The sequence below is a fragment of the Typopeltis vanoorti genome, chromosome 7 (genome assembly GCF_054136105.1).
Source record: "Typopeltis vanoorti isolate ZY-2024b chromosome 7, IOZ_Tvanoo_1.0, whole genome shotgun sequence".
In the NCBI taxonomy this organism is placed as follows: Eukaryota; Metazoa; Arthropoda; class Arachnida; order Uropygi; family Thelyphonidae; genus Typopeltis; species Typopeltis vanoorti.
Genome location: NC_143555.1, coordinates 83881186 through 83905215, shown reverse-complemented (window position 1 = coordinate 83905215; position 24030 = coordinate 83881186). Strand labels below are relative to the sequence as shown.

At 34.7% G+C, this 24030-nt stretch overlaps 1 protein-coding gene across 1 annotated transcript in view; it reads left to right on the top strand.

Moving 5' to 3' along the window:
• The window catches only part of Rep (Rab escort protein), a 246581-nt gene that overhangs the window by 68382 nt on the left and 154169 nt on the right, over positions 1-24030 (top strand). The window lies entirely within an intron of this gene.

Below are 24030 nucleotides of genomic sequence, written 5' to 3'. Positions count from 1 at the left end.
TAAACTCCCTCTATTAACATATTCTGGTAATGTGTTCCATTCACCCACATTTTCCATGTAAACAATATACTCCTCATATCCCTTTGTATGGCATCTCTATGCCCAACACATCTCCAGACAATGCATTCCAACCACCCACAACCCTCCACACAAAAAACTACTTCTCATCCCTTTGCTCACACCCTCCTTATGCAGTTTCCAGGGATGGATGGCCTCTTGTTCTTCCCCCTGTTTCCACCCATTCTATGAAAAATCTGATCCACATTAGTCCAGTAATAACCCTTTATCAACTTTGTTTTGATCATGTCTCCCCCCCCATCCTTCTATTCACTAGACTTCAGTTTGCATTCCATCAATCTGTCCTCATACTCAGCATTCCAGAGATCAGAAACCACCTTAGTCAATTGTCTTTTAATTCTTCTTTTCAATATCCCTTCATCCTTTTGAAAACTTGGTTAGTGGCCAAATCTGTGCGCAGTAATCCATATGCAGTTCTGAACAAAGCCTTGTTCAGAACTGCATATGGAATAAGAGAATCATAACACCCTTACTCCTACATGTCACTGTTCTCTGCATCGTGGCGTGGTCAACTAAACCTTGCATAGAATCAAATGGGAGAAACTACTGTGCTTCACCACAACAAATACAAAGGGTTTTTTTTTTATTAGAATAAGTGGCAGATTTTTTTTTAAAAAAACAACAACTTAATCTTAATAAATATGGTTGTATTAAACTTCCCAAGATTTGAGAAACTTTAATTCTTTGGCCTTCTACCCAGCAGCTAAGGCTAGCCAACAGCACCAATAGAGGGTGCCCCTCATAAGATTTTAAGCTTTTTTGTCTTTTTTTTTTTCCCCTCTATTTATTGTTTTGAATGTTTTTATGTGCACTTTTACAATTTAAAGCTTGCATACCTGTTGATGTTGGTGACGGAGATGAAAATATAGGCTCCATTAAACTGGTGTTTAATTGGTTTATCTCTGCTGTATTCATCCATTAAATGTAATAATGAGTTTAAACATCACATAAGCTTAAATCCTTGACAGTCAACTACTTTCAATGATACAAAAATGAGTAAATGGCAAAGTTCTGCAGTGCTTACATTTTATTTAATTAATTTGAGATAGGAAACCCCATGGAAATTGTTTGGGTCCCCCCCCCCACACATTTGCTGTTTAGTTTGTTTTTTCTGCTGAGAATCTTGGTGTTTTCTTACTAAGCGACTTCAGTTCTTCATTCATCAGAATGAATAAAGTATTTAGAATACTTCAAGTTATAGTTACCATGTATAGATTCATATTTTTCAATTACTTTTATAATAATTCCAAATAAACCAGTCAAACAATACTCATTGCTCATAATACTTAGAGTTCATGCAATTCATTGCCAGTTATGGAGTAATGTCTTGAGATAATACTAACAATTAGTTACCCATGGGAAAAAACAAAAGTAGTACAGAATAATCTCTTAGTGTTTTGAAGAGAAAAATCAAGTATCAATTATTTAGAAATGCTTAATAGGGTGTTATTGAAACTTTAAAATTGATATATAAAATATTAGTACCAGTTTGCATGCTCAAACTGAATTGTTGAGGTTACTTTTGTATTTTATCTCTCTTTCCTGATGTTTGATAGGTGATATTGAAAATTGTATATTTTTCATTTTACAGATTGAATGCTTGCAGTGGTCTTTTGTAATTCAAATAAATCTTCTGTGTGTCTCATATACTGATTTTTGTAATAAGCTTTTCTTTCACATTCTGTTTTATAATTTGAATTTTTTTAATCTTACAAAATTTTCTAATAAATTGTTTTAAAACATGAATTTTTGTTTTGTTTTGTTTATAAATATTTGTTTATGTATGATGCAGAAATTATTGTTTCTACTTTTGTAAGTTTTGTAAAAACCAGTTTTTCATTCATGCAGCCAATATAAAAGAGCTTGATTGCATTTTTTAATGCATTATATTTGTAATGTATAAGTTCATTCATAAGTGAGAGTACAACCAATTCTGAGATTATGAGCAAGCACATTTATATACAGTTTTCTAAGAAAATTGTCATAATTTCTATTTCATCTTATGTGGTATATGGCAAGGCCTTAAGACCAATGCAGGAATGTGGAAATGCCAAAACAAATACTGAAATACCAGTAAAACTCTAAAATTTGAAAAATTTGAATGAAGTAAAAAATTGAATGCTATTAAATTTAAAAAAAGGAAGGAAGACAAATAATCACAAAAGAAGAAAAGGACTAGAAAATTTAAAGATTCAAAAGTGGCATGTTGCTTCCTTATATTTTTAATTCATAGGTTTTAGTCCCTCTCAGATTTCACTGGCATTCTCTCTTTTCATCATCAGCTTCTTTATTCTTTTTATCTTCATGAAATGTTTAATCTAACTTGATTCAGTTTTTTCTTTTTAGAAAACAGTTTCATTTCACATCTAACTGTATAGGTGCCAATGGATAACAGAAATAAATTGATAGTAAATAAAGATTTGTAAAAGAAGATAGTTACTTCATTAACTTCTTTTTACAAATTGAGGCAACTCATCAGTTAATTGTTAACTGATGTTAATAAAGTTAATACTAATTAAGACAAATGATGAGACCTCAATAAAGTTTGAAACCAGTCTCTGGATAGGATCCTTCCCATAATGTTTTTGCATTATGGGGGTGCTGAGACAATTGATGTACTCTTACCAGCCTCTGTATACAAGTAGACTAGTCATAAAGATACTCCATACACAAACTTTGTTTGTTTAGGCTTGGGTAAAGGATTAAAACAAGAATATAATTTTTCTTTGTCAAGCATAAGATACTTTATGACCTAGCAGTAAAATTTTCTGCAACTATCTCTGATTCAGAGTAGTTAATAATATGGTGAAAGTTTATTTTTCACTTGGTTAGACTATAATAAATTTAGTTTAATCCTTTATCCGAGTGTGAGCAAACAAAGTTTGCGCCCAAAAGTATCTTCAGGACTGGGGTAAGGTGGTACAACACTGGGCAACTCGTTGCAAAGGTGGAGCAAGCTAACATCACTCCTATCTCAGTATCTTCCATAATGCAAAACACATCTCCTTGCGGATATGTCTAATGTTATGCATTAAGGGAAGGGCCACTACCCAGACTAGTTTCGACCTTTATTGAGGTCTCTTCAGTGGGAGCCAGGAGTAAGGTGTTGTACCACCTTACCCCAGTCCTGAAGATACTTTCAGGTGCAAACTTTGTTTGCTCACACTTGGATAAAGGATTAAACTAAATTTATAATAATATGGTGATATACCATTGTAATATTTGTATATAGAAAATATGACTTTTACATTGATTTAACCTTGGTATCTTTCTAGCTCCTGGGTCTAGCTCCTGCTGATGAGACCTTAATAAAGGTAGTGGCCCCTTCCATAATATTTTTGCATTATGGGACATTGCAGTAATTGATGTAAAGTCAACAGCATCTGTATGCAAGTAGACTAGTTATGAAGATACTTCACATGCAGACTTTGTTTGCTTACCCTTGGGTAAAGGATTAAAGCAAGAATATAATTTCTTGTCAAGTATATATATATGCCTTAAGACATCTTGAAAGGCAGCTAATAAACTAACTCTAGTTTGTCAGTTGAGTCATTTACTACTCTTTGCATTTCAGTGTATGGTATTATTGTTTGTTAATAATATTAACATCATCATCCCTGATGATTATGTTAATATTATTATCCCAGTATTATCATCCCTGATGGTGCTGATTGAAATTATGAAATCAGCTAAAATTTCACTAATAGTCCTTCCATACGTGGGGTGTAGGTATAGTTGTAGGTGTGTCCTCCTGTGATGAGTCTTCGGACTCCTTGGAGGTGTCAGGAATAATAATAATATGCTACAATTTTATGTGGTAGGGTCGTCAAGAAGAGTGCTTTGATAGCATAGTCATGAGGACAGTACAGTATTTTCCCTTCATTGGAAGAATCTGGGTTTGAATACTGCCCCTTTAATATGAAAAATCTTTATAAGGGCATTTCAGCTGATAGTGAGTTAGAGTCATTTGGGCTCATAGAAGATTGTATGGCTTACTTCTTGGAAACTCAGTTTTTCAGTACATGAAACAGGAAAACTGACCAGAGAACACATGTAATTAACAGACAATATACTCATAGTTTTAGTTATTTCGTCTTCATTACAACTAAACTCAGTTGTCAAGAGCATGGTAGGAAAAATCAACACCAGTACTGTGAAGTAATTTTGAGAATACTTAAATGCATTCTTACATGAACTGCATAATGGCTTAAAGTTCTAGAATTACCTCCACTGTAATAATGACAACATAGCTATCCTTGAAAGACAAATTGACAAACTTTTCTCATTATGTAAAAATCTATTAAAATGCCATTAAGTGTATTAAGTGGAGGGAATTTCAGTAAGTTACACAGAGAAATTTTTTTCTGCCTCGCTGGTTTAGGTGATTTTTTTATTATCAAATACTTACCTGGAAGAGAATGACCATTTATTATTTTCATTTTGTAATTGTAAACTTATCTACACTTGTTCAAAACACACACACACACACAAAGCAAGAAAATTAAGCTTTTTTTTTTCATTAATTTCATCATAGGGCAGAAAATTTCACTCCTTGAAAATTATTCATATGTATGCAGTTTCTGTTATAGTGGTATATCCACTTCATGTCATGACTTCTTGGTTATATTATATAACTTTATTATGCCATCAGTTTCTTTTTCCTTATGGAGTCTTATCAAATTTTATGTGTAACTTACATAATATCGAATGTGCTTTCCACATTACGTACACCTTATTTCATTCATTGATTAATAGACTGAAATATCCAAGAAAATAAAAATAGGAAAATGAACAGTTATGAAATTGCATATCTTTAAAGTTTCATTGTTGTTATTTACCATCTAGTTGCTTTTGACTCTTGGTGATCTTGTAAACAGAGGCTCTCCATCTCACTCAGCCTCTTGTCTTTTCTTTCAGCAGTTGTAAATTTGCATTGGCAGGATCTTTTGTGTTGTCCATCCAACTCTTTTGCAGTCTTCCTCTCCTCATACCTTCAATCTTCTCCAACATAACTGCCTTTTATAGTGATTCACCTGCTCACATAATATGCCCAAAGTACATTAACTTCTTTTTTACAGTCATTGTCTCCAAGGAGTATTCCGTCTTTATACTCTCTAAAATCTTATTAGTCATTCTTTGATTCCTTGGGATTCTTAATAGTCTCCTCCACACCCATAATTCAAATAAGTTTACTTTCTGTCTTTTTCCTTAATGATCCAGCTTTGACAATTCTAACTTTTATGGCCTTACTTGAAACCTCTATCTTTCATAATTTTTGCCAGGTGTAACATAGTTTTTTAACCTATGGTTATTCTTCTTTTAATTTCATCTTCACATTTATGATAATGTCTTATTCTGAACTCCAGTAAATCATAACTTTGAATTACCTCTATTTTATCTCCCTCAATCATAAATTCATATAAATTGCCACAAGCCATCACTTTTGTTTTGCTGATATTTAAATTAAGACCAGCTTTGCTGCTGTCCCTTTTAACCAATAGAATCAACTACTCCAGATCTTGCTTAGTTTCTGCTATGAGGGTTGTATCATCTGCATATATTAAATTATTTTTCTGCCACCATTCTTAATTCCTGCTGGGCCTTTGTCTAAGTTAGCCATTCTCATAATATATTGTTTATAAATATTAAAAAGATAAGGTGACAGTATATAACATTGCTGCACCTCTTTATCCACTCAAATACTATCTGTTTCTCCAAAGATTGTTTTTACTGAACCTTCCTGAATTATCTAATTCTCTTGATAAGAGAATTAGATAATCAGGTATTCCCATTGATCTCATTACATTCCACAGTCAGTTGTGATACACAATCAAAAGCTTTTTCATAATCAATGAAATAGATGAATACTTCCTTTGAAATTCTCTTGTTCTTTTCATAATCCATCTCATGTTTGCTATCTGGTCTCTAGTTTTCCTTTACCTCTCCTGAAGCCTGCCTGTTCTGGTATTTTTCTATTCACACATGGCTTCAGCCTTTGTTGGGTCACTTTCAGCTTAACTTTACTTACATGAGAAATTAAAGCATGGTTCTATAATTCTCACAATATCTAGGATTTGATTTTTTTTGGAATTGGGATGAATACAGATGTTTTCCAATCTCTAGGCTAGCATATTTTCTTCCAAACCTGTTGGCAAATTTCAGTTACTATATTTACTCCTTCATCCCCAGCTGCTCTGAATAATTCCACTGACACTCCATCAGCTTCAAAAGCTTTTTCCTTTGGCAGCTATTCCATTACTAATATCACTTTACTTTTCATTATCACAGGTTCCTCAACCAATTCTCTCCTTTCAAATTCTCCTACAATATTAATATCTTTCTTGTACAAATCCTCTACATAATCTTTGGATTTTTAAAGGAGAGAAATTGTATTTTTCTGATAGCAACCTACAATCTTTCTTTTTTTGTTGCTTTACTTAATCTTCTTTGCTTCTTCTATTACTGTACATTTTTGTTTCTTCCCACAGTTCTTATAATTCTCTTCCTGTCCTTCAAACTTTTTGATTTCTTTCCAACTTCTACTTTAAATGCTTCATTTACATGATTTCAAATTTATGCTGTCCTTTTGTTTCTTCTTAGCCCTTAATTTCAATTTGACTTCAGTTATCAATAATTCATGATCTGTTCCACTTTCTGCACTAGGTAGTGATTTTTTTTTTCTACTTGGATAGCACTTCACCACCTTCTTCTGGCAACAATATAATCTATCTGCTTTCTGTATTCACCATTAGGTGAAGTTCTTGTGTACAATCTGTTTGTTGTTGTTGTTGTTGTTGAAAGTGTTTGCAGTAAAGAAACTGTTATTGACACAAAACTCAAACATCCTTTCTCCTGCTTCGTTCCTCAGTCTTAAACCAAATTTTCCAGTTATGCCTCATTCTTTTTTTTTCCTCCCACTTTTTCATTCCAATCATCTAATATCAACAGAAATCTGTTTTATGACTACTGTATACTACTTGTTGCAATATACTGTAAAATTCTTTGACCTCATCTTCCCTTGCATCTATAGTGGGTGCATACACCTGTATGAGTAATATTCACTGAATATGCCTTTATTGGGAATAATTAGGATTATTCTGTCAGACACTGATTATAACCCAAAGCGTATTTTCTATGTTCTCTTTTAACTATGAATTCAACTCCATTTATTCGAACGTTTTCATGTCCAAAATAATACAACATGAAATCATCAGTATCAAAGTGACACATTCTTGTCCATTGCAATTCACTAATTCCTAAAATCCCAACTCGAATTCTGATCTCGAATTCCAGTTTTCCTTTATATATGTTTCTTACATTCCATGTTCCTTTTTTTTTTAATGTAAATCAGTAAAATGGAGGCATCTTCCTATGAGATTAACTCTGTCAGAAGTTGAACTTAAGAAGGCTTTGATCCAGCTTCATCATTCTTGTTAATTTCATTGGAAGTTCCTCTCTGCTTTTCCCAGTTGCCATTTCGATGCCTTCCAACCTGGGTGTCCCTTCACACTGTCACAATAACTTAAGTCTCTGTTCATAAGATTTTCTTGCAAAATATATACAGAAGTGTTTTGCCATTGCCTTTTTCTGTTTGTGTTTAACCTACTAGGTGGCATAACTATAAAATAATGAAAATAACATGATAGCTGCAGTAATCAACTTTAATGAAAAGCATAGATCTTTTGTACTGAAAATAACAGTACATCATCAGTGTGTGGAAACAACAAGCAAATCTGAGAACGTGAATGCAAGGTAAGTACAATAATCATTTACCAGTTAGAAATAGTAGCTTTGTGCTGGAATAAAATATTAAAAAAAAATATTTTTCATATTTACTTATGATAAGAATCTCCCAAACTTTTGCAAGAGAAAGGCAGTCATTCCAATTCATGTTAAGCCTGTAAAAGGGCTTGACCACTTTCTTTGAATGATGTTCATATTTAAAACTGCTTCTATGGAGAATACAAGTTTCATCCCACAGGATATTGATGTTCATTATCCTGTGGGATAATGAACATCAATGTAATATTGATGTTCATTAATTTTTTTTCCCCACAGAACAGCCTGTCTGCCCAAAACATGTCAAATTACATTCATAAGGGATCTGTTAAACACCAGCTAAAGATAGAAGCAACAATTTGTCATTTTGTAGATGGTAACTGATGAGAAATTTTATTGATAGGAAAATGTGCTATTCATTAAAGTTTATTACTGCAATTATCTTGTTATTTTCTTTGTTTTATGTAATTGCATAATTGTTTTCTTGAGGAATTTCTGTAATGATCATTGGTCATTAACACGTTCGCTGCCAACTACGAGTATACTCGTAGTGGGTAAACCTGCTTCACAAGCCAGCTACGAGTATACTCGTATGACGCTTACCGCCGGGAACGAGATTATTGTAGTGACCTTGAAGAAGTGAAAATGCTTGGCTTGTGGGGCTAGCATCAAAACTGTGTATTCTCATAGACCGTATATGCTCTGTACAAGCCAACTACGAGTATACTCGTAGGACGCTTACCTCCGGTAACGAGATTATCGTACTGACCTTGAAGAAGTGAAATTGCTCGGCGTAGGGGAACAGACCATACCGAAGTAGCGTGGCAGCGAACGTGTTAATACCCTCTTGCTGATAATTTTGGAAACCAAGAAAAGCTATATTCAACAATACCCAAAAAATTATTAACAGTGTTTTATGTTTTATCTTAATGCCAAAATTTTGCGCAAGTAATTCAAAAGAGCATCTGAGGTTTAGTTGGTAATGTGCCTTTTGGTTGGAAAGACTTGGATTTGAATCCTGTCTAGGGCATGAAAAAACTTATTTAATATTTGTTAAATTTTCAACTAAGTTTCCTAACCATTGTCAATACAGTTGAAAAGAGGTAAACACAATAACAACAACATTTGCAAACACTTAAATTGCAATTCACTTGCAATTTAAGTATTGTTATTATTATTACATATTGTCAATATAGTTGAAAATGTTAGGAAACCTAGCTGAAAATTCTACAAATATTAAGTAATTTTTTCCTAACGTGTCATTCAGTACTCTTCAATTTTATTATGTTGTCCACTTACATTTTGATATTTAGATTTAATGAAAAACCCTTATAAGGACTTTTCAATTATAAGGTAATTTAGCTGGTCTCATAGGGAGGTGGGAGGATTCTTCCTCCTGTAAACTTGGATTTTTCATCCTACGAGACAGTCAAACTAGCCAGTGATTCCATGCAATTTCCACCATATCCTCACATTAATTAGTGACAAGCCAGCCTAATAGATAAGGGGAAGATATGCAATTCTATCAACTGTCAGGCTAGTAAAACCTTTATGAAATGCACTAATAAAAAGCAAATATACAGACATCTGGGCAGCATTCATGTCTCTTAAGTAGTGCAAGCTAAGGCAACTCCAATGCCTAGATTGTATTCTCATAAGCTGGTTAAAAGTTCAAAACTTTCTATATATATTTGGCTTTGTAATAAGGTTGGATCTTTAACCCTCCCATGCATGAATTTTTATATTCATTTATAAAACATTATAATGGCATGATACAGTACCATTTAATCTTACAGTATTACCATGAATTCATAAATTTTGCTAAATTTGTGTCCTGTATATGTAAAATATTATGTCCTCATCTGAGGACATCATGCACTAACACAAGTTTGTTTTATGACTATGGTAATAAATATGAACAAATTAAATATTCACACTTCATCTACAAGTTCTATTAACTCCCTAATAATAAATATACATGGACATCCCCAGATGGTAATATAAAGAATGCATAGACTATATCATCATAAACAAACAATGGAAAAGATCAGTAAATAATGTACGAACATTAAAAAGCTTTGATATCAACACTGACCACGAAATATTAACTGACAAAGTGAAGATAAAATTCAACAGGAAAAACAATATCATAAAAGAAGAAAACATCAATCTATCAAAACTAAAAGATAGCTCAAGCAGAAGTCGATTTTTAGAACAGATGTGCTTGAAATTAAAACCCTTCATCTTCCAGAACAGCGGAAAATACTGGGAAGAAGGAAAAGAAACAGTGTTATCAATTGCAAACGACACTCTAGGTACCAAGCCCAAAATAAACAGTGGATAATCCAAGAAAACGTAGCTACAATAGAAGAGAAAAGAGAGGCCAAGATACTTATAAACCAATAAAACAAAAGAGAATAGAGAAAAATACAGAGCACTAGAAATAAAGTTGATAACCTATGCAAAAAAGCCAAAGAAAAATGGTTACAAGGAAAAGCTAAGAAATGCCAAGAAGCATACCAATAAAACAACCTAAAAGTCTTCCATGACACTATAAGAGAAATTACAAAGGAATTCTCAGCAAAAGCAGTAACAATGATAAACAACAAGATGACTGAAACCAAGAATATTGAAGATATAAGAAAAATCTGGTCAAACCATTTTAAGACTATCTTTCACCAAAGAAACAAAAGTACAATGCCAACAATAGAAGAAATTAACGACCATCCAAAAATTTTATAAGAAGAAGTTAGATACACAATAAAATATATGAAAAACAATAAAACACCAGGCATTGATAATATCCCTACTGAACTGTGGTCATATGGAGGCAGCACATCAATAGAATATTTAACAATCCTATTCAATAAAATACTACAAACAGGAGAGATCCCAGATGACTGGAGAACTGGAAAGATCATCCCAATATACAAGAAAGGAGACAAAAGAGACTGCAGATATTCGTAAGAATTATACAAAATAGATTAAAAAACACCTATGAAGAACTGATAGGCATAGAACAAGCTGCTTTCCGAGGAAACTATTCAACAATAGACCAGATTTTTACATTGCACCAACTAGCAGAGCTCAGCTGGAAGACCATAAAGAACTATATTGTTGTTTTGTGAACTTTAAACAAGATTTCAATAGCATCAACAGAGAAATCCTTCTTAAAGTTCACTAGAAAAAGCAATAGACAAATATATAATATAGTTTCTGATAGAATATTAGACAAATATATAATACAGTTTCTGATAAAATATTACTCTAAGACAAATGCAATAATTAAAAAGGACACACTCACAACAGAACCCATAAAAAAGAGTAATGTATGGATGCCCATTATCCCCATGCCTATTTAACATATATCTAGACAAAGTTGTAAAAACAAAGTTGAAAAAGAAGGCAATAGACAATGAACCTGGAATCAATGTCAATGGTTTAAACATAAATAATATCAAATATGCAGATGATCTCGTCCTTATTGCAAGAACCCCAAATGAACTACAAAGATTGATAAACAAGCTAAACAAAACTTGTAAAACATATTACATGACAATAAATATACAAAAGACAAAAGTGATGAAAATAGGGAGGAACAGAACTACCATCTGAGCCGCTCTAAATGGAGAAAAAATAGAACAAGTAGACAACTTCATATATCTTGGATCAAAACTAACAGAAACAGTAGATGAACTCAAAACAATCAAACACAGAACAGCGATAGGATGGACCACCATGGGAAAATTACAGAAAATCTGGAAAACAAACAAGATATCTAAGCAAGCCAAAATCAAATTATATGAATCAATAATTATACCAACAGTCATCTATGGAGCAGAAGTGTGGACAGTTAAGAGAGGAGAAAAACTGCTGGCATTTGAAATGAAATGCTTAAGAAAAATAAATAGAACAAGTTGGATAGAAAATAAAACAAACAGCACAGTCAGACAAGAATTATTGTATAAAAAGACAATAATTGAAAAAATTAGAAAACAACAACTGTTTTTTTTTTGGCCACACTATGTGCATGGAAGCAGACAGACTTCCTAACGTCCTAATCAATACTTTTCCAACTGAAAAAAGAAGACCCAGAAGACCAAGAATTATCTGGCTGAAATTAATAAAGAACATCTCAGGATGCAGAACATATAAGGAACTTTTTCGAACAGCAAGAAATAGAGAAGACTGGAAGATCCTGCTCAAGAGAAGAAAAAAGAAGACATCTACAAGGTATAAAACCATACTAACCTTTCCAGAAGCCTCATAAAATCACCAAATTGAAATCAACAAAAACAGCAGCTTTTCACTTCCTCCTTGATACCACCATGCACTGCAGAGAGATTGGTATTCCTGTAACTCTGTTGAAAACTCCTGCCATCTGGTGTGGTTTCTAAGAACACTTTGGTCTCCCCAGAAACTACATGCATACAGTGGCACTAAATTATAAATGAATAATTATGAGGGAAAATATATATGTCCTCATATGAGGCATGAGAGGGTTAATATCCTGTATTTCTATATAATGTAACATATCATTTTGTATGCCATTAAAAATGGTCTGAAAGGAACTAAAATTGAGTTTGAAACAAATTTTAGTACGAATCTTAAATACAAACTTTCATTCAGCCAGAGTTAATTTATTTTGTATTCATATCAAATTCTTTTGTCCACTACATATCCATTTTAAACCAAAATGAAACTGGCATAATGAATTTTAATAAATATCCCAGATACCAGATTTGGACGAAATCTGTCCAGCTGGAGCAGAGTTTTTAAATTAATGTGGACAAACAAACAGAATCACTCTAAAAGATTATTATTATCTGAGACCTCCAGAAAGTCAAGAACTCATTGAGGGAGGCTATACATCATCCAAATACTACATGCACTCACTACCTCAAACGACAAACTATTCCACATTAATTATTATGTGAGAGAAAAACTCTAGTTCTTATCCCTTTCATAACTACAAACAAACTTAACTTTCCTGGATGCTCCCATGTTCTTTTCCCCTCCACCTTCCATATAACAAAAACTTTCATCAGATAGTATCTTATAACACCAATTCAGAAGTTTGTAGACCTCTGTCATATCACCTCTCTTTCTCCTGTTAAATAGAGTCTGTAGTCCACATACTCACAACCTGTCCTCGTAATCTAAATTCCATAGCCCCAATATAATCTTTGTATCCTTTCCACAGCTTTTTTTATTCCCTTGGAAACCAGGAAACCAAATCTGTACACAGTGGTACAGGTGCAGTCTTATCAAGATCCCTAGTCTCATCTTGGGAGACTAGGAATCTTGATAAGCATGACTCCACTAATATGATATGCCATTGGAAATCTCATCACACCAAAGTGCATAACTTTACACTTACTAACATTATACTACTGACATCCATTTTTATTTCTCCAAATTTCCAGCCTATTCAAATCATTCTGTAAGTGCTGGATATCAGTAGCATCCCTGATTATCCTACCTATCTTTGCATCATCAGCAAGCAATTGCACATCTCATGTTAGACCCTTTCTAATGTCATTAATGTTAAGAAATCCTGTAGAGTTCAAGATTCAATTTTCTGCATTTCCGTTGTCCTTCACAAAAATAACCAAGCTGTCTGTAACCACTTTTCGTTATTCAAAGAATTCTGAATAGTGATACTTGAAAAAAAAATTTGGATTTTTGCAAAAGTAAAAAGTGTTGAAAATTATAGTGTGTGTTACCATATTTGATGAGGTTCTACACAAATTTATTTTGCCTAAATTTGACAGTACAAATGGTTTGATTGAAATCAAAGTTGAAATGAACCTCAATTTCATTAGATTCCATCTATCCAGTGCAGAATTTCATCAATCCAAATTGTTTTCCAGTAGGCATCTTTATTTATCTAAATCCAAATTAACTTGCATCTAGCCAAAATGGGGTTATTACAAAATGTATATAATTTTGCTCCTCTTTCTCCCTTTGTACTCTTTGAAATGGTCTGAATGAAACAAAAATGGAATGGCTCAACATATTTCCAAATCTGTTAGCCTGGAATGAATTGCTTATGCATTTTGCAAAATGTGTCTAAATGAAAACTATTGAACCTATTTTCCTTTAGGAAACTGGTATTCATTTTCTTTATTAGGATTCAGTTTTATTTAATATATGGATAACTATCAGCCAGTATAGATGTAAAAAGCAACTTGAAGCAATATGGCACAAAAAATAATTGATTACAACACGCCTCAAAAATGTTATAATCAACACTTTCTCATGTTATTCTGTGCACATTGGTTTCCATTTTTATTAGAAAGCAGAACTTAATTCACTGTTTTGCTTTTTGAATCTTGATTTTTGGAGAATTGTGAATTTTGATCAGAAGTTTCTTGAATTACTATGGCACTTTTAAGAATAAATATATGGGTCTGCTTTTGGATGTATAAACTAAATTTTTACATAAACAACCACTGTTTCTTACAAAATATAAGATTTATTGTTAAACTGACCATAGATTTTTAATTCGTACGTATGTTCGTACAATATTGCCTACCGGTTTCGCTAGTAACTGACTAGCTTTTTCAAGGTTTGCACGGTACAAAAAAATGATAAATGCAAAAAAAAGGTTTAAGAATACAAAAAAACGTTCATACCTGTTAAGTAGCTAAGGTAACACGTTCGCGTGATATTTCTACTCAGTATCATGAACATGCGTTACATGCAAACGCATAATATGATTATTCGTGTACTGTAGTTCTGTTGAACTGAGGGAATTAATTAGATTTTTCCAAGTATCATTCAGCCTAAACAGAAATCAAGTATCACCCTTCATTTCTGTTTAGGTTGCTGCCTGTACGTAGCACTACTACTGCTGCTTTAAATAATCGATGTCTGTAATCTTCCTCTATGTAGGGCATAAAACTGTTATTCCAGTCTATAGTGTGGTTCGAAGTTGAAAAGTGATGTGCTAACCCAGAGGTGATCATTCTGTTGTGATTTACATCACCAACATGTTCTTTCTGTCTTATTTCCAGACTTCTCGAAGTTTGTCCAATGTAGGCAAGACCGCATGTGCATGGAATATTATACATACCTCGATATTTATAAAATGGAACACTGTCTTAAGACAACATGGAAAATCTACATATGTTTGTCAATAGAATCAATGCACTCCATAATAAAATCAAATTTACTCTAGAAGTAGAAAACAACGAACAGCTACACTTCTTGGATATACTAGTTAAAAGACAAGGTAACAATATCAGGGGTGCTTAAGGGTCAAAGCTGTATAACTGAGAAGAGATCTCCTTTAAAGAAAGACATAGCCTTTAAAGGAATGCAGAGAATCAACCAGGGCTTCTGACCTAATGTCCAATCCTCGCCTTCTTGTGGTGCACCCTGTTGGGTATCTACTTGGATACTGAACGAATCAGGATGGGCTGGCAATTTGGGATTTAGCCGACCAGTTTGTATTCTCCTTGGTTAAACCAAAATAAAAAATGATGGCACAACATGACAGAATTTCATGCCGGCTGGGGCGTCGCCCGGTTAAACAAGGCCCCCGTTGTTTTCGCCAGGGAACCAGGGCGAACAGCGAAAAGTCAGCTACTGGAACACATCTGAAAAAACACCCCAACTCAGCATCACCAGAGTTAAAGATCGGTACTATCAACGTAAGAAGCCTGAATGGCAAAGAAATGGAACTAGCTGAGGAATTGGATAAGTACCAGATCGACATAATAGGGGTGACTGAAACAAAAAAGACAAAAACTGGTGAGATCTTTCTGAGCAATAAATACAAAATGTTATATTCAGGCAATGACAATCAAGGAAAAGAAGGAGTAGCCATAGTATTCAACACAAAATACGAGTCTAATCTTCTTGAATGGCAGTCAGTCTCAAGTAGAGTAATGTGGGCAAATATGAGAATGGGGAACTGGACAATGAGACTTATTTGTGCCTATATTCCCACAGAAGGTTCTGCTAAGATAGAAATGGAGGAATTTTTTGAGGCTTCAGAAAAAGCAACTGACACAATGAAAAAGGAAAAGTGTCCTTGTTGGGGGATCTAAATAGCAGAGTAGGAAATGATTGTGAGACATACAAAAATATTTTGGGAAAATTTGGAGAAAAGAGCAAAGCTAATAATAATGGCAAATATCTGTTGGATTTCTGCTCAGGACATGGACTGGTTATTACTAATACCATGTTCCAACATAAAAATATGCACAAATTCACATGGAGAGAAGAGGCAAGGAATAAGAAAAGTCTCATTGACTATGTTATTGTTGATAGTGATGTTTTCTCCCTTGTACAGGACACCAGAGTGTACAGAGGATTTGAAATTGGAAGTGATCACTATTTAGTCTTGAGCAGGATAAAATTGAATTTCATATTGAAAAGAATAACATGTAAGAAAGTTTTAAAGTGAATAAAAGTTGAGCAACTCTCAGTGTGAACTGTAGACTAAAATACACAAAGATTATTGAAGAAAAAATGAAAGATTTCGAGAACAGGAATCAAACCTTGAAGATTCAGTGGCAAACTCTGAAGAAAACATTGATTGATTCTGCCAGAGAGGCATGTGGTGAGGTTGTCTGCAAGGATAAAAAAATCAGAACTCCCTGGTGGACACAGGAAGTTAAAGAGGCAGTGAAGGAAAAGAAGAAAGCATATCAAAAGTTCCTGTCAAATAAGTCAGCTTGTGCTCTTAGAGAATACAGAGACAAATGTAAGAATGCTAAACACTGTGTAAAACTAGCTAAACAAAAGTCATGGGAGGACTTTGGGGCAAGAATATAGAAAATAAATATCAAGAAGGTGGCAAAATATTCTGGAAGTTGTTGAAGAAGCTTAGGAATGGAGGAAAGAATGCTGTAAAAGGAGTTAGAGATGATAAAGGTGACATTAAAAACAGGAGAAAAAGATATCCTTGAAGTATGGAGTAATTACTTTGAAAAACTGCTAAATGAAACAAGCAGTGATGACAGCACAGTTGTAAAAAAACACTGACCAGGAATGCAGTCAGGAATACATATCCATACTTGAAGTAGAAAAAGCCATTAAAGGCTTAAAATGTGGAAAGGCAGTAGGAGTAGATGATATTCGACCAGAAATGCTGAAGTATGGTGGTATAAGAGTCTTACAGTGGCTGCACTGCATAGTTCAGAAAGCCTGGACAGAGGGACGAATTCCCAATGATTGGAGTAGAGCTCTCATAGTACCCATATATAAAAAGGGAAATAAAACTGAATGTAAGAATTACAGAGGTATTTCCCTACTGAGTGTTCCTGGCAAGATCTATGCAAGTATACTTGAGAAATGGTTGAGAAGAATTGTGGAAGAAAAGCTTGGTGAAGAACAAGCTGGATTCAGGCCAAATAGAGGCTGTCAGGATCAGATTTTCATTTCTTTACGACAAATAGTCGAGAAAGCATGGGAATATAACAGAGATCTGTATTTAAGTTTTGTCAATTTGGAAAAGGCATATAACAAGGTGCCAAGAGAGAAGCTATTCAATACGAATATAATACGATATAATGCCCCATGGACACCATATAACAAGCAATACTTAGTCTTTATTTGAGTTGTAAGTCCGCAGTTAGAATTGAAGGAAGTGCAGGAAGATGGTTGAATGTTAAATCTGGTGTGAGACAAGGATGTACATTATTCCCTCTGTTATTCATTATCTATATGGATCACATTATGAAGGAAAGTGGTATTAAACCTGATATCAAAATTGGAGATGTTAATGTCAGCTCTTTGCTTTATGCGGATGATGTTATACTTCTAAATAAATCCGCTACAAGTCTGCAAGATTCTCTGACTAAATTGAATAGCTGTTGTAATAGATATGGTATGAAGGTCAGCAATAAAAAGACAAAGACAATGAAAATAGGCAGAATCATTGAAAATGTCAACTGTGTTGTGAATGGAGAACCTGTGGAACAAGTGAAACATTTCAGCTACTTAGGCACGATTTTTACTGAAGATGGTAAATTAAATATAGAAATAGACTACAGAATCAGCAAAGCTGGTATGGTAGGAAGTCAATTGAATAAATTCATATGGAATAAGAGAGAAATTAGTCGGAACACTAAATTAGCTGTATACAAGACAGTGTTCAAACCAGTTTTTACTTATGGATCTGAGAGCTGGGTCAGAAGTCAAAACACTTGACTAAAGACTAGAGACCTCGGATATGAGAGTCCTAAGAAAGATTATAGGTGTGAACAGATGGCATCAATGGCAATATCATATTAAAAACGAGGATATTAGGAAAGAACTTGACATTATCAACATCCAGGAATGCATTAGCAGAGCTAATCTCAGGTGGTATGGTCACTTAAACAGAATGGGCGAGGAAAGATTAGCAAAACAAGTGTTCTCTGCCAGGTTGGCAGCAAAATGACCCAGAGGAAGACCAAGATATAGGTGGATTGATACGGTACAAAGTGCCTTAGACAATAGAAATATAAGATCTGATAATGTTGGAGTCTTGACAAGTAACAGACTGATTTGGAGGAAAATTGTAGATAGGAAGTTAGTAATGATTTTTTTTTTTTTCATGTAGTACTATCATATCCTGTACACCCCTTGAGGGTACATGGCAGGAATTTGATGATGATGATGAGGGTAACAATTTCAAACTGTCCATTTACAAAAAACCTACAGACACTGGACAATATCTACATAACTCTTCAAACCATGATAGGTCACATTAACAGAGAATTATCCACATATTGAGAAATCGAGCTAGAAACTTTATCTCCGACGATGAAGAAGTCCAAACAGAACTGTCTCAAATCTCTATAACACTAATCGCAAAATGGTTATCCTCGAAACATCATCATCAACAAATTTCTATACAAAGATAACCAACAAGAAAGAACAGTCTCCCAGCAAATTTCAACAGCAGCCATCCTCTTTATGGGTTCACTTTCCACCAAAATTGCGAGATTGTTAAAGGCCCATAACATTAGGGTTGTATTTAAACCAGCTACTAGCATCAGACAGGTTCTAAGATCTCCTAAAGGCAGTGTTCCATTTTATAAATATCCAGGTGTGTGTAATATTCCATTCACGTGCGGTCTTTCCTACATTGGACAAACTTCGAGAAGTCTGGAAATAAGACAGAAAGACCATGTTGGTGATGTAAATCACAACAGAATGATCACCTCTGGGTTAGCACATCACTTTTCAACTTCGAACCACACTATAGACTGAAATAACAGCTCTATGCCCTACGTAGATGAAGATTACAGACATTGATTATTTAAAACAGTATTGCTACGTACAGGCAGCAACCTAAACAGAAATCAAGGGGCCATACTGAACGATACTTGGAAAAATCTAATTAATTCCTTCAGTTCAACAGAACACGAATACAGTACACGAATAATCATATTAGGCGTTTGCATGTAACGCGTGTTCATGATACTGAGTAGAAATGTCACGCGAACGTGTTACCTTAGCTACTTAACAGGTATTAACGTTTTTTTGTATTCTTAAACCTTTTTTGCATTTATCATGTTTTTTGTACTGTGCAAGCCTTGAAAAAGCTAGTCGGTTCGGTTACTAGCAAAACTGACTAGCATTTTTAAGGCTTGATAGGCAATATTGTACGAACATACGTATGAATTAAAAAATCTATGGTCAGTTTAACAATAAGTCTTATATTTTGTAACATTTTATGACCAAAAATATGTATAATTTAAACCACTGTTTCTTGTCATAGTTTTTTCCATTTGTATGTTGCCCTACCAGAAGTCATGGGACATAAACAAAACATGTTTTTATTGACAGAAATTGAGAATTAGATGTATTGAAGTCTTTCCCCTAATTTCTCATTGGTTGTATTGTGCTCCATTGCTCCATTAAAATTTGAGTAAATTGCACTAATGAAGAGGGATTGTTTTAATTTTAGATACTAGTTCATTTGGGAGTTAAATGGATGAATAACACCATTAAGTTGAGCTGCAAAAAAAGAAACTAGTGTGGTAAGAAAAGAAAAAGCATATTATGAAAAGAAATTAGCAATGCAAGCTAAAGAGAATCCCAAACAGTTTTTTCAATATGCTGCAAGTAAAAGCAAAAATGTATACAACAGAATGATTTTAAGGAATGCCAATGGTAGGGAGGTAACTGAATCAGTCGAAATAGTAGAAGTACTAAGCGAACACTTTGCAAGAGTATATTATCCAGGAGTGATATTGCAGGAATGAGGGAATCAATGGCTTATACAGGAATGGAGGTGAATAGTATTACAGAACCTTAATGTGAATACAGCTGTGGGATTGGATGGTATACCAGCTCGAGTCTTATGTGAATCAGCAAAGGAATTGTCAGTGCCCTTGACCGTATTGTTTAATTTAAGTCTTAGCTCTGGATTAGTCCCGAGGGTGTTTAAAGAGGGTAAAATAGCTCCATTGCATAAAGGAGGCTCCAAGACTGATGTTGCAAATTACCGACCGATATCAGGAGTCATTGTCAAGGTATTGGAGAAATTAGTGAAGAGCAAATACAGGAATGGATAGGTGGAAATGGGATACTGTATTGGGGCAGCATAGTTTTGTAAAGGGTAGATCATGCCTCAGTAACTTATGTTTTATAATACAGTGACGGCTGAACTGGGTTAGGGTAGTGGGTTTACAGTGATACTGCTGGACTTTGCTAAGGCCTTTGACAGGATACCATATAGAATTCTAATCAGTAAACTGCAGCACATGGGAATGGATATAGGGTTGGTGAGATGAATAGGAGGGTGGTTGAAGGAGACATATCAGAGTGTAATTTATTCAAGAGTAGAGTCCAAAAGAAGGCCTGTGACTAGTGGTGTGCCGCAGGGTTCTGTTCTTGGACCACTGCTATTTAATTTGTTCATTAATGATATAGGAAAGGATCTGAGAGGAACTGTTCATTTATTTGCCAATGATGCAAAGTTGGGTAGTGAATACACATGATGTCAAAATTTTGCAGGATGATTTGAGTAGATTGGCAGACTGGGTATAAGGAGAATGGATGTCAGTTTAATGTGGCAAAGTGTAAAGTTATGCATTTTGGGGTGAAAAGATTAGCAGCGGTATACCACATTCGTGGAACTGTACTCCAGGAAATTGACGAAGCCAGAGATTTGGGAGTGTTGGTGGATAGGGAGTTGAAGTTTAGGGGGCACATAGCAAAAGTGACTAACTTAGCTCATTAGATCACGTGGTTACTGAAGAATACTTTGAAAAGCAGAGACAAGCAGGTTATTTTTCCTCTTTATTGAGCCTTGATAAGACCCCATCTTGACTACTGTGCCCAGATTTGGGCATCAGGGTTTCTTCTTGCTGGGGAGGAAGTAGAGAGGATCCAGAGGCGAGTGACCAAGATGGTAGCTGCTCTATGAAATGAACCTTGATAGGCATAAAAGGGGTGGTATGATTAAGACATTCAAATTACTGAAGGATTTTTACAAGATTTTTTCAGAACAGATCTGATAGGGAGAACTAGGGGGCCATCCATGGAAACTGAGCAAGGTGTTAAAACTAGGTTTTTTACTTGGAGAGTGGTGAATTAGTGGAATAAGCTGCCAGAGTCTGTTGTGGGTGCCATGACTGTGAATGAATTCAAAGCAAATTATGATAGATGCTGTACGAATGCTGAATAGTTCTTGACATGATGTTTAGGGCCTCCCTCAATGAGTCTAAGGACTTTTTGGAGTTTGCCCGTAATAATAACACAGATGTTCTGTTGGGTTCAGGGCAAGAATCTCTTCTGGTTCTTGCAGTGTGATCATCATCATCAAATTCCTGCCATGTACCCTCAAGGGGTGTACAGGATATGACAGTACTACATGAAAAATTTACATCATTATTAACTTCCTATCTACAATTTTCCTCCAAATCAGTCTGTTACTTGTCAAGACTCCAACATTATCAGATCTTATATTTCTATCGTCTAAGGCACTTTGTACCGTATCAATCCACCTATATCTTGGTCTTCCTCTGGGTCGTTTTCCTGCCAACCTGGCAGAGAACACTTGTTTTGCTAATCTTTCCTCTCCCATTCTATTTAAGTGACCATACCACCTGAGATTAGCTCTGCTAATGCATTCCTGGATGCTGACAATGTCAAGTTCTTTCCTAATATCCTCATTTTTAATATGATATTGCCATTGATGCCATCTGTTCACGCCTCTAATCTTTCTCAGGACTCTCATATCTGCGGTCTCTAGTCTTTGGTCAAGTGTTTTACTTCCGACCCAGCTCTCAGATCCATAAGTTAAAACTGGTTTGAACACTGTCTTGTATACAGCTAATTTAGTGTTCCGACTAATTTCTCTCTTATTCCATATGAATTTATTCAATTGACTTCCCACCATACCAGCTTTGCTGATTCTGTTGTCTATTTCTCTATTTAATTTACCATCTTCAGTAAAAATGGTGCCTAAGTACTTGAAATGTTTCACTTGTTCCACAGGTTTTCCATTCACAACACAGTTGACATTTTCAATGATTCTACCTATTTTCATTGTCTTTGTCTTTTTATTGCTGACCTTCATACCATGTCTATTACAACAGCTATTCAATTTAGTCAGAGAATCTTGCAGACTTGTAGCGGATTTATTTAGAAGTATGACATCATCCGCATAAAGCAAAGAGCTGACATTAACATCTCCAATTTTGATATCAGGTTTAATACCACATTCCTTCATAATGTGATCCATATAGATAATGAATAACAGAGGGAATAATGTACATCCTTGTCTCACACCAGATTTAACATTAAACCATTTTCCTTTTGTTCCTTCAATTCTAACTGCTGACTTACAACTCAAATAAAGACTAAGTATTGCTTGATATAATGCCCCACTGACACCATATAACTGCAGCGTATTGAATAGCTTCTCTCTTGGCACCTTGTCATATGCCTTTTCCAAATCGACAAAACTTAAATACAGATCTTTGTTATATTCCCATGCTTTCTCGACTATTTGTCGTAAAGTGAAGATCTGATCCTGACAGCCTCTATTTGGCCTGAATCCAGCTTGTTCTTCACCAAGCTTTTCTTCCACAATTCTTCTCAACCGTTTCTCAAGTATACTTGCATAGATCTTGCCAGGAACACTCAGTAGGGAAATACCTCTGTAATTCTCACATTCAGTTTTATTTCTTTTTTTATATATGGGTACTGTGAGAGCTCGACTCCAATCATCGGGAATTCGTCCCTCTGTCCAGGCGTTCTGAACTATGCAGTGCAGCCACTGTAAGACTTTTATGCCACCATACTTCAGTATTTCTGGTTGAATATCATCTACTCCTGCTGCCTTTCCACATTTCAAGCCTTTGATGGCTTTTTCTACTTCAAGTATGGATATGTATTCGTGATTGTATTCCTGGTCAGTGTTTTTTACAACTGTGCTGTCATCACTGCTTGTTTCATTTAGCAGTTTTTCAAAGTAATTACTCCATACTTCAAGGATATCTTTTTCTCCTGTTTTCATGTCACCTTTATCATCTCTAACTCCTTTTACAGCACTCTTTCCTCCATTCCTAAGCTTCTTCAACAACTTCCAGAATATATTGCCACCTTCTTGATATTTATTTTCTATATTCTTGCCAAAGTCCTCCCATGACTTTTGTTTAGCCAGTTTTACACACTGTTTAGCTTTCTTACATTTCTCTGTGTATTCTGTAAGAGTAAAAGCTGACTTATTTGCCAGGAACTTTTGATATGCTTTCTTCTTTTCCTTCACTGCCTCTTTAACTTCCTGTGTCCACCAGGGAGTTCTGATTTTTTTATCCTTGCAGACAACCTCACCACATGCCTCTCTGGCAGAATCAATCAATGTTTTCTTCAGAGTTTGCCACTGAATCTCCAAGGTTTGATTCCTGTTCTCGAAATCTTTCATTTTCTTTTCAATAATCTTTCTGTATTTTAGTCTACAGTTCACATCTGAGAGCTGCTCAACTTTTATTCGCTTTAAAACTTTCTTGCATGTTATTCTTTTCAATATGAAATTCAATTTTATTCTGCTCAAGACTAAATAGTGATCACTTCCAATTTACTCTTGCAGTGTGTTCTATTGTTATTCTCCTTATAATAAATTTAGTTTAATCTTTTATCCAAGTGTGAGCAGACAAAGTTTGCACCTGAAAGTATCTTCAGGACCGGGGTAAGGTGGTACAACACCAGGGCATCTCG